Source organism: Oncorhynchus masou, unplaced genomic scaffold (genome assembly GCF_036934945.1).
Source record: "Oncorhynchus masou masou isolate Uvic2021 unplaced genomic scaffold, UVic_Omas_1.1 unplaced_scaffold_1004, whole genome shotgun sequence".
NCBI lineage: Eukaryota > Metazoa > Chordata > Actinopteri > Salmoniformes > Salmonidae > Oncorhynchus > Oncorhynchus masou.
Window position 1 is genome coordinate 73677 of NW_026999736.1, and position 10302 is coordinate 83978.

A 10302-nucleotide genomic window follows, 5' to 3' on the forward strand; every position below is an offset into this window, starting at 1 on the left:
GGGTCAACTGGTCTAGGAACAGTGGGTTAACTGGTCTAGGAACAGTGGGTTAACTGGTCTAGGAACAGTGGGTTAACTGGTCTAGGAACAGTGGGTTAACTGGTCTAGGAACAGTGGGTTAACTGGTCTAGGAACAGTGGGTTAACTGGTCTAGGAACAGTGGGTTAACTGGTCTAGGAACAGTGGGTTAACTGGTCTAGGAACAGTGGGTTAACTGGTCTAGGAACAGTGGGTTAACTGGTCAAGGAACAGTGGGTTAACTGGTCTAGGAACAGTGGGTTAACTGGGTCTAGGAACAGTGGGTTAACTGGTCTAGGAACAGTGGGTTAACTGGTCTAGGGACAGTGGGTTAACTGGTCTAGGAACAGTGGGTTAACTGGTCTAGGAACAGGGGGTTAACTGGTCTAGGAACAGGGGGTTAACTGGTCTAGGAACAGTGGGTCAACTGGTCTAGGAACAGTGTGTTAACTGGTCTAGGAACAGTGGGTTAACCGGTCTAGGAACAGTGGGTTAACCGGTCTAGGAACAGTGGGTTAACTGGTCTAGGAACAGTGGGTTAACTGGTCTAGGAACAGTGGGTTAACCGGTCTAGGAACAGTGGGTTAACTGGTCTAGGAACAGTGGGTTAACTGGTCTAGGAACAGTGGGTTAACCGGTCTAGGAACAGTGGATTAACTAGTCTAGGAACAGTGGGTTAACTGGTCTAGGAACAGTGGGTTAACTGGTATAGGAACAGTGGGTTAACTGGTCTAGGAACAGTGGATTAACTGGTCTAGGAACAGTGTGTCAACTTTTCTAGGAACAGTGGGTTAACTGGTCTAGGAACAGTGGGTTAACTGGTCTAGGAACAGTGGGTTAACTGGTCTAGGAACAGTGGGTTAACTGGTCTAGGAACAGTGGGTTAACTGGTCTAGGAACAGTGGGTTAACTGCCTAGGGAACAGTGGGTTAACTGCCTAGGGAACAGTGGATTAACTGGTCTAGGAACAGTGGGTTAACTGGTCTAGGAACAGTGGTTTAACTGGTCTAGGAACAGGGGTTAACTGGTCTAGGTACAGTGGGTTAACTGGTCTAGGAACAGTGGGTTAACTGGTCTAGGAACAGTGGGTTAACTGGTCTAGGAACAGTGGGTTAACTGGTCTAGGAACAGTGGGTTAACTGGGTCTAGGAACAGTGGGTTAACTGGTCTAGGAACAGTGGGTTAACTGGTCTAGGAACAGTGGGTTAACTGGTCTAGGAACAGTGGGTTAACTGGTCTAGGAACAGTGGGTTAACTGGTCTAGGAACAGTGGGTTAACTGGTCTAGGAACAGTGGGTTAACTGGTCTAGGAACAGTGGGTTAACTGGTCTAGGAACAGTGGGTTAACTGGTCTAGGAACAGTGGGTTAACTGGTCTAGGAACAGTGGGTTAACTGGTCTAGGAACAGTGGGTTAACTGGTCTAGGAACAGTGGATTAACAGTGGATTAACTGCCTATTTTTTTTTACCTTGACAGCTCTGGGAGCCGATCCAGCAACCTTTCAGTTACTGGCCCAACCCTGTAACCACTAGGCTACCTGCCGCCCCATTATCATGCACTAAAGTGAATAAACTTGTGTTTAAAGGATCTCAACAGCCCACCTGAAGGGATGATGCCGTGAGTTAAATCACATGAGAACGTCTGGAAGCAGAAAGAACCACTCACCGCTGTGAAACATGACAGAAAGCAACCAACAACATAATATGCTGTTACTTTCTATTGGACTAAACGTCTGTGGGTCACCACAGACTATCGTACTGTATTCTCAACACGGTTACACATGCTGTGAAGAAAGGGGCATGTGAAAGTTTGATTTTTTTGGTCTGATTATCATCTCCCCGGAGTTTTGTTTTGGATTTGAGTCTCTCTTAGATAAGAAGATAAGATCTGTTACCGTGCGTTATTGTGAACGTATGTTGTATAAAGTAGATAAGATCTGTTACCGTGCGGTATTGTGAACGTCTGTTGTATAAAGTAGATAAGATCTGTTACCGTGCGGTATTGTGAACGTATGGGACCTAATTTCATGATGAGGAACGTATACACTGAGTCCTGCACTCACTACCATGCCTTGGTTGTAGCAGAGTGCATTTAATATGGACAAAGTGAGACTGAAACTGCTGAGATACTTGCTCGCCCACCACTTTCAGTCTACAAGGAGAGAGAGAGAGAGAGAGAGATGTAGAAGTGTCACTGAAAGACAACCAGCAGTTTTCTATTTTTAGAACAGTAGAATTCTGTAGAAGTGTCACTGAAAGACAAGCAACGGTTTTCCATTCTTAGAACAGCAGAGTTCTGTTGCTATGCTGTTGGTGGCATGTCTCCATGACTGCCGTACCAGGTCTAATCCAGCGTATCATCAAATACTGAGTGTCAATGCAGACATACAGGACAGAAGTTGTCGGTTCTGCATTCATTCATTCTTGGTTTCATTTCAGATAGACACAGTCCATTTAGTGTACCTTCAGGGCCCTGTATGGTACAAGGTAAAACACACAGGTGGTTTGTGCTGTGAAGCCCCTTTTTGTGCTACATCCTTGCAGCCCTGGGTTGGGTTGCTTACTAAGAAACACCACCCGAGTTGACTGCGGTCTCTATACAGCTGAGCCTGTGGTCTGGCGGCCCGGGTGACACTTATCGTAAGACCTGACAGATAGACGCTTATCAGAAGTGACGAGAAGAGAGGAAGGGTTTTTCTGAGCTATGAAGCCACCTCGTAAAACCAACCAAGTCCTTCCACAACACAGTAACTAAGGTGTTGTCAGGCCGGGGCCAAAGGGTTAGAGTTACATGCATTGTCAAGTAAACATGGGTATTGATAAGAGAGGCATTTTAAAGCTCATGACTTTACACATATCCTTTTGATCAGGTGGAACCCGAAGCAGAGAACAAAACGGGTTAAAAATGACATCATATCAACCAGTTTTGCCCACTGGGTAGGCTGTACCTGTTTAAATCCTTCTGAAGAAGACTCAACGCATCTGTCATTCACCCAGTATAATGCTGTATTTCCTTTATAGGGCAGTGGCCATAGCATTAAGACACTACCACGATGCAGGGCAGAGACCCTGTAGTCTCGCGTGCCAGACTCAATGACTGTTGAGGAGCTCATCGATCCAGAGTACTGATACATTACCACAGATACATTACCACAGAGCCCCTGTAGTCTCGCGTGCCAGACTCAATGACTGTTGAGGAGTTCATCGATCCAGAGTATTGATACATTACCACAGAGCCCCTGTAGTCTCGCGTGCCAGACTCAATGACTGTTGAGGAGTTCATCGATCCAGAGTACTGATACATTACCACAGATACATTACCACAGAGCCCCTGTAGTCTCGCGTGCCAGACTCAAGAGGAGAGTTTGGACTGGACTGATAGGGAGCTGCCCTCCCATTGGGGTTACAGGACAGAGGAGAGCTTGGACTGGACTGATAGGGAGCTGCCCTCCCATTGGGGTTACAGGACAGAGGAGAGCTTGGACTGGACTGATAGGGAGCTGCCCTCCCATTGGGGTGACAGGACAGAGGAGAGCTTGGACTGGACTGATAGGGAGCTGCCCTCCCATTGGGGTTACAGGACAGAGGAGAGTTTGGGATGGACTGATAGGGAGCTGCCCTCCCATTGGGGTTACATGACAGAGGAGAGTTTGGACTGGACTGAGAGGGAGCTGGTTCCACCATTGGGGTGACAGGACAGAGAAGAGTTTGGACTGGACTGATAGGGAGCTGCCCTCCCATTGGAGAACAGGGCTCCGGGCAGCCGAGCGGAAATGGAGCGGAAATGGAGGAAAACTCGCCTCCCTGCGGACCTGGCATCCTTTCACTCCCTCCTCTCTACATTTTCCTCCTCTGTCTCTGCTGCTAAAGCCACTTTCCACCACTCTAAATTCCAAGCATCTGCCTCTAACCCTAGGAAGCTCTTTGCCACCTTCTCCTCCCTCCTGAATCCTCCCCCCTCCTCCCTCTCTGCAGATGACTTCGTCAACCATTTTGAAAAGAAGGTCGACGACATCCGATTCTCGTTTGCTAAGTCAAACGACACCGCTGGTTCTGCTCACACTGCCCTACCCTGTGCTCTGACCTCTTTCTCCCCTCTCTCTCCAGATGAAATCTCGCTTCTTGTGACGGCCGGCCGCCCAACAACCTGCCCGCTTGACCCTATCCCCTCCTCTCTTCTCCAGACCATTTCCGGAGACCTTCTCCCTTACCTCACCTCGCTCATCAACTCATCCCTGACCGCTGGCTACGTCCCTTCCGTCTTCAAGAGAGCGAGAGTTGCACCCCTTCTGAAAAAACCTACACTCGATCCCTCCGATGTCAACAACTACAGACCAGTATCCCTTCTTTCTTTTCTCTCCAAAACTCTTGAACATGCCGTCCTTGGCCAGCTCTCCCGCTATCTCTCTCAGAATGACCTTCTTGATCCAAATCAGTCAGGTTTCAAGACTAGTCATTCAACTGAGACTGCTCTTCTCTGTATCACGGAGGCGCTTCGCACTGCTAAAGCTAACTCTCTCCCTCTGCTCTCATCCTTCTAGACCTATCGGCTGCCTTCGATACTGTGAACCATCAGATCCTCCTCTCCACCCTCTCCGAGTTGGGCATCTCCGGCGCGGCCCACGCTTGGATTGCGTCCTACCTGACAGGTCGCTCCTACCAGGTGGCGTGGCGAGAATCTGTCTCCTCGCCACGCGCTCTCACCACTGGTGTCCCCCAGGGCTCTGTTCTAGGCCCTCTCCTATTCTCGCTATACACCAAGTCACTTGGCTCTGTCATAACCTCAAAAGGTCTCTCCTATCATTGCTATGCAGACGACACACAATTAATCTTCTCCTTTCCCCCTTCTGATGACCAGGTGGCGAATCGCATCTCTGCATGTCTGGCAGACATATCAGTGTGGATGACGGATCACCACCTCAAGCTGAACCTCGGCAAGACGGAGCTGCTCTTCCTTCCGGGGAAGGACTGCCCGTTCCATGATCTCGCCATCACGATTGACAACTCCATTGTGTCCTCCTCCCAGAGCGCTAAGAACCTTGGCGTGATCCTGGACAACACCCTGTCGTTCTCAACTAACATCAAGGCGGTGGCCCGTTCCTGTAGGTTCATGCTCTACAACATCCGCAGAGTACGACCCTGCCTCACACAGGAAGCGGCGCAGGTCCTAATCCAGGCACTTGTCATCTCCCGTCTGGATTACTGCAACTCGCTGTTGGCTGGGCTCCCTGCCTGTGCCATTAAACCCCTACAACTCATCCAGAACGCCGCAGCCCGTCTGGTGTTCAACCTTCCCAAGTTCTCTCACGTCACCCCGCTCCTCCGCTCTCTCCACTGGCTTCCAGTTGTAGCTCGCATCCGCTACAAGACCATGGTGCTTGCCCACGGAGCTGTGAGGTGAACGGCACCGCAGTACCTCCAGGCTCTGATCAGGCCCTACACCCAAACAAGGGCACTGCGTTCATCCACCTCTGGCCTGCTCGCCTCCCTACCACTGAGGAAGTACAGTTCCCGCTCAGCCCAGTCAAAACTGTTCGCTGCTCTGGCCCCCCAATTGTGGAACAAACTCCCTCACGACGCCAGGACAGCGGAGTCAATCACCACCTTCCAGAGACACCTGAAACCCCACCTCTTCAAGGAATACCTAGGATAGGATAAAGTAATCCTTCTCACCCCCCCCCTTAAATGATTTAGATGCACTATTGTAAAGTGGCTGTTCCACTGGATGTCAGAAGGTGAATTCACCAATTTGTAAGTCGCTCTGGATAAGAGCGTCTGCTAAATGACTTAAATGTAAATGTATGTTACAGGACAGAGGAGAGTTTGGACTGGACTGATAGGGAGCTGCCCTCCCATTGGGGTTACAGGACAGAGGCGAGCTTGGACTGGACTGATAGGGAGCTGCCCTCCCATTGGGGTGACAGGACAGAGGAGAGTTTGGACTGGACTGATAGGGAGCTGCCCTCCCATTGGGGTGACAGGACAGAGAAGAGTTTGGACTGGACTGAGAGGAAGCTGGTTCCACCATTTGGGTGACAGGACAGAGGAGAGTTTGGACTGGACTGATAGGGAGCTGCCCTCCCATTGGGGTGACAGGACAGAGGAGAGCTTGGACTGGACTGATAGGGAGCTGCCCTCCCATTGGGGTGACAGGTCAGAGGAGAGTTTGGACTGGGCTGAGAGGGAGCTGCCCTCCCATAGGGGTGGGAGGGCCAAGAGACCAGAGGTGGCAGAACGGAGTGCTCAGGTTGGAGTGTAGGGTTTGAGCATAGTCTGAAAGTAGGGAGGGGCAGTTCCTCTTGCTGCTCCATAGGTAAACACCATGGTCTTGTCATGGATGGACGCCAGTGGAGTGTGCGGAGGAGCGGGGTGACATGAGAGAACTCGGGAAGGGTTGAAAACCAGGCGGGCTGCTGCGTTCTGGATAAGTTACAGGGGTTTGATGGCACAAGCGGGTAGCCCAGGCAAAAGCGAGTTGCAGTAGACCAGACGAGAGAGGACAAGTTCCTGGATTAGGACCTGCGCCGCTTCCTGTCTGAGGTAGGGTCGTACTCTGCTGATGTTATAGAACAGGGGTGTCAAACTCAAATACCCAGTGGGCCAAAATGTAAAACCTGAACAAAGTCACGGGCCAACATTGAACAAATTAACCTTTTAATATGGACCCAAACAAGTTTTGCTTTAACATTGAATATGGAACAAGCATCGCTTATTACCATACAATATATAATTTAATAGTGGAGACATGCAAAATCGAATTTCAAATGAAAAAATGGCATTAATTTATTAAATAAATAAAATTTAAATAAAAATTGTATGCCTCTTTTCTATTTGCAGCCTTCTGATTTAAATACCAAAATAAACTTTTTCCACTGGCTAATAATTTTACAAATAAAATGATAATAAATCAATCAACCATTCAAGCCCATGCCTTGTAGCAAGAAAAAGTGCATAAAGAAAACGTTAATAATTGCACACTGGTCTAATCTGATGTGCCCAAGCCAGATACCTGGCATCTCTTCTTGGATGCTAGTTCATCAATGTCTGGGCTCAAGCTCTGAGCTGAAGAAATCCTCAGTATCGAGCGAAGATGTTCATCAGTCAGACGTCTCCTGTGAGTTGTTTTGGTCATCTTCATCGAGGAGAAAAGTTGCTCGCATAGATAAGTGCTGCCGAACATGGAGAGCATCTGAGCAGCTTGGGTGCGGAGCTGAGGCATTGTGTCAGGGATGAACCGTGGAAACTGTGCGGCGCCCACAGCATCATACTTTGACTTCAGCGTGTCGTTGCACTGGAGTTCAATCAGCTCCATTTGGATGTTGGTTGGTGCATTTCCACATCAACTGCGAAGGGATTACTAAGCAGTTCAAACTTGCATTTCTGGGCATCGAAGTCGGCAAATCGCCGGGTAAACTCAGCGGCGAGAACACTGAGTTTTTCAGCAAACTGTGCGCATGGGAACACGGCGGTAGAGATCTGCGCTTTTATGGATTGGCAGCAGGGAAAATGGCAAGGGTTTCCTTGCAGCATCTGATTCTCCCACAGGCACAGTTTAGTTTTGAAGGCCCTCACTGCAGCGTACATGTCTGTGATGATGCGCCCCCGCCCCTGAAGCTGCAGGTTCAGCGCATCGAGATGGCTCGAGATGTCACAGAGAAAGGCCAGCTCACACAGGAACTTTTGCTCCCGGAGCTCTGCTGTATCCTTCCCTTTGGTTTCCAGGAATTGACATATTTCCTCACGCAGCTCGAAACATCTGTTCAGTACTTTACCTCTGCTTAGCCATCTCACCTCTGTGTGATACGGCACGTCTGCGTATTCCCGACCACACTCCTCCAGAAAAGATTTAAACTGGCGGTGATTTAAGACCTTTGGCTCTTATAAAGTTAACTACCTGTGTTACTGTGGTCATAACATGTTCCATCTTTAGGGCTTTGGCACACAGTGCTTCCTGATGTATGATGCAGTGGTAAACAGTTAGCTCACCTGCACAGTTCTCTTCCCGCATCTTCTCCCGAACCATGCCCACCAGTCCACTCTTTTTACCGCACATCGCTGGCGCACCATCTGTCGTTAATCCAACCAGTTTATCCCACGGCAGCTTTATTTCAGTTACACATTTGGAAACCTCCTCAAAGATTTCCTTTCCTGTGGTTGTGCCATGCATTGATTTGAATCCTAATAGCTCCTCCGTAACACACAGATTTGAGTCCACTCCACGCATGAAGACTGACAGCTGAGCAGTATCAGATGCGTCGCAGCTCTCATCCACAGCGAGGGAGAACGCAACAAAATCTTTTCCCTTTTCCATCAGCTGGTCATACAGATTGGTGGCAAGATCACATGTGCGATCAGCTACTGTGTTCCTGCTCAGGCTCACGTTTGAAAATGCTTGTTTTTTCTCTGGGCATACGAGGTCACAAACCTTCATCATGCACTTTTTCATGAACTCTCCCTCATTAAAGGGCCGGGCTGATTTTGCGATCTCTGCTGCCACTATATAACTAGCCTTTACAGCAGCCTCGCTTTGTGATGTGGCTTTTTTAAACATATTCTGTTGTGAAACCAAGCTTCTTTTCATCTCCTCTACTTTCTGGCTCCTTTGAGTCATGTCCAGGTCCTTGTATTTGTCATGGTGTTTCGTTTCATAGTGTCGTCTAATGTTGTACTCCTTACTTACAGCCACGTTGACTCCACAAACAAGACAAACAGGTTTGTCTTTTACATATGTAAACAGATATTCTGCCTCCCACTTGTCCAGAAAGCTCCTGTTTTCTGCCTTTCTTTTCGCCATTTTTGGAAAGGGTTAGCTCGCTGACAGTTGTAGCGTCTATGTTGCTATGACTACTGTCACAGAGGAGAGAGCGTTTCTGGGTCCTGTCCTGATTGGCGCGCAAAAACAGCAGAGCATTATGGGATTCGTAGTATTAGTGGTGAATGCGCTGTATAATACCGGCGGGCCAGCTCTAGTAGTAATTTGGTATTGTCTCGCGGGCCAAATATAATTACCCCGCGGGCCAAATTTGGCCCACGGGCCAGAGTTTGACACCCATGTTGTAGAGCATGAACCTGCAGGAGTGGGTCACTGCTTTGATGTTTGCAGAGAACCTTTGCACTCTGGGAGGATGACAGTGTGGCGTTGTCAGCCGTGATGGAGGTCTTTGAGCGGGCATGTCTTCCCCGGGAGAAAGAGCCGTTCCGACTGGTCGAGGTTGAGCTCGAGGTGGTGGGCCAACATCCAAGTTGAGACATCTTTCCGACTGGTCGAGGTTGAGCTCGAGGTGGTGGGCCAACATCCAAGTAGAGACATCTTTCCGACTCGTCGAGGTTGAGCTCAAGGTGGTGGGCCAACATCCAAGTTGAGACATCTGTCAGAGATGCGTGTTGCCACCTGCGTGTCAGAAGGGAAGGAGAAAAGTAGTTGAGTGTCATCCACATAGCAATGATAGGAGAGACCATGTGAGGATATGATGGATCTGAGTGAATTGGTGTATAGAGAGACAAGGAGAGGATCTAGAACCTAACCCTGGGGGACACCAGTAGTGAGAGTATGTTTTGCAGACACAGATCCTCTCCACGTCATGTGGTAGGAGCGGCCTGCCAGGCAGGAAGCAATCCAAGAGTGTGCATAGCCTGAGACGCCCAGCCCTGAGAGGGTGGAAAGGTAGGATTTGATGGTTAACAGTTTAAAAAGGCAGAGGATAAATCTAGGAGGATGAGAACAGAGGAGAGAGAGTCAGCTTTGTCAGTGCGGTGAGCCTCCGTGACACAGGAGAGCAGTCTCGGTTGAGTGACTCGTCTTGAAGCCTAACTGGTTAGGGTCAAGAAGATCGTTCTGAGAGAGATAACGAGAAAGTTGATCAAAGGTGTTTTGGAAAGTAAATCAAGAAGGGATACAGGAGGGGAGCAACTCAGGCCATTTTGAAGTCAGAGGGGACGCAGCCAGTGGTCAGGGATGAGTTGAGGGAAGCGAGGAATGGGACAAGGTCTCCATCCAGAGATGGTCTGGAGAAGGGAGGAGGTGATGGGGTCGAGCGGGCAAGTTGTCGGGCGGCCAGACCTCACTAGTCGCAGGATGTCCTCGGGAGAGAGAAGAAAGAGGTCAAGGCTTGGGATAGTTCTGTGTGAGAGACCAGTGGACTCAATAGGCTGAGTTAATGAGTAGTGGATATCGTCAACCTTTTTTTCAAAGTGGTTGACAAAGTCGTGAGAGTGAGGGAGGGAGGGGGAGGATTAAGGAGGGAGGAGGGATGGGGTGGAGGATTTTTTATTTATTTTATTTAAC

General features: G+C 49.2%; 1 pseudogene; it reads right to left on the bottom strand.

Annotated features, from left to right (window-relative positions):
* Positions 1–6838: 6838 nt before the first annotated feature.
* Positions 6839–8905, bottom strand: LOC135528651 (general transcription factor II-I repeat domain-containing protein 2-like; annotated as a pseudogene).
* Positions 8906–10302: the final 1397 nt, after the last annotated feature.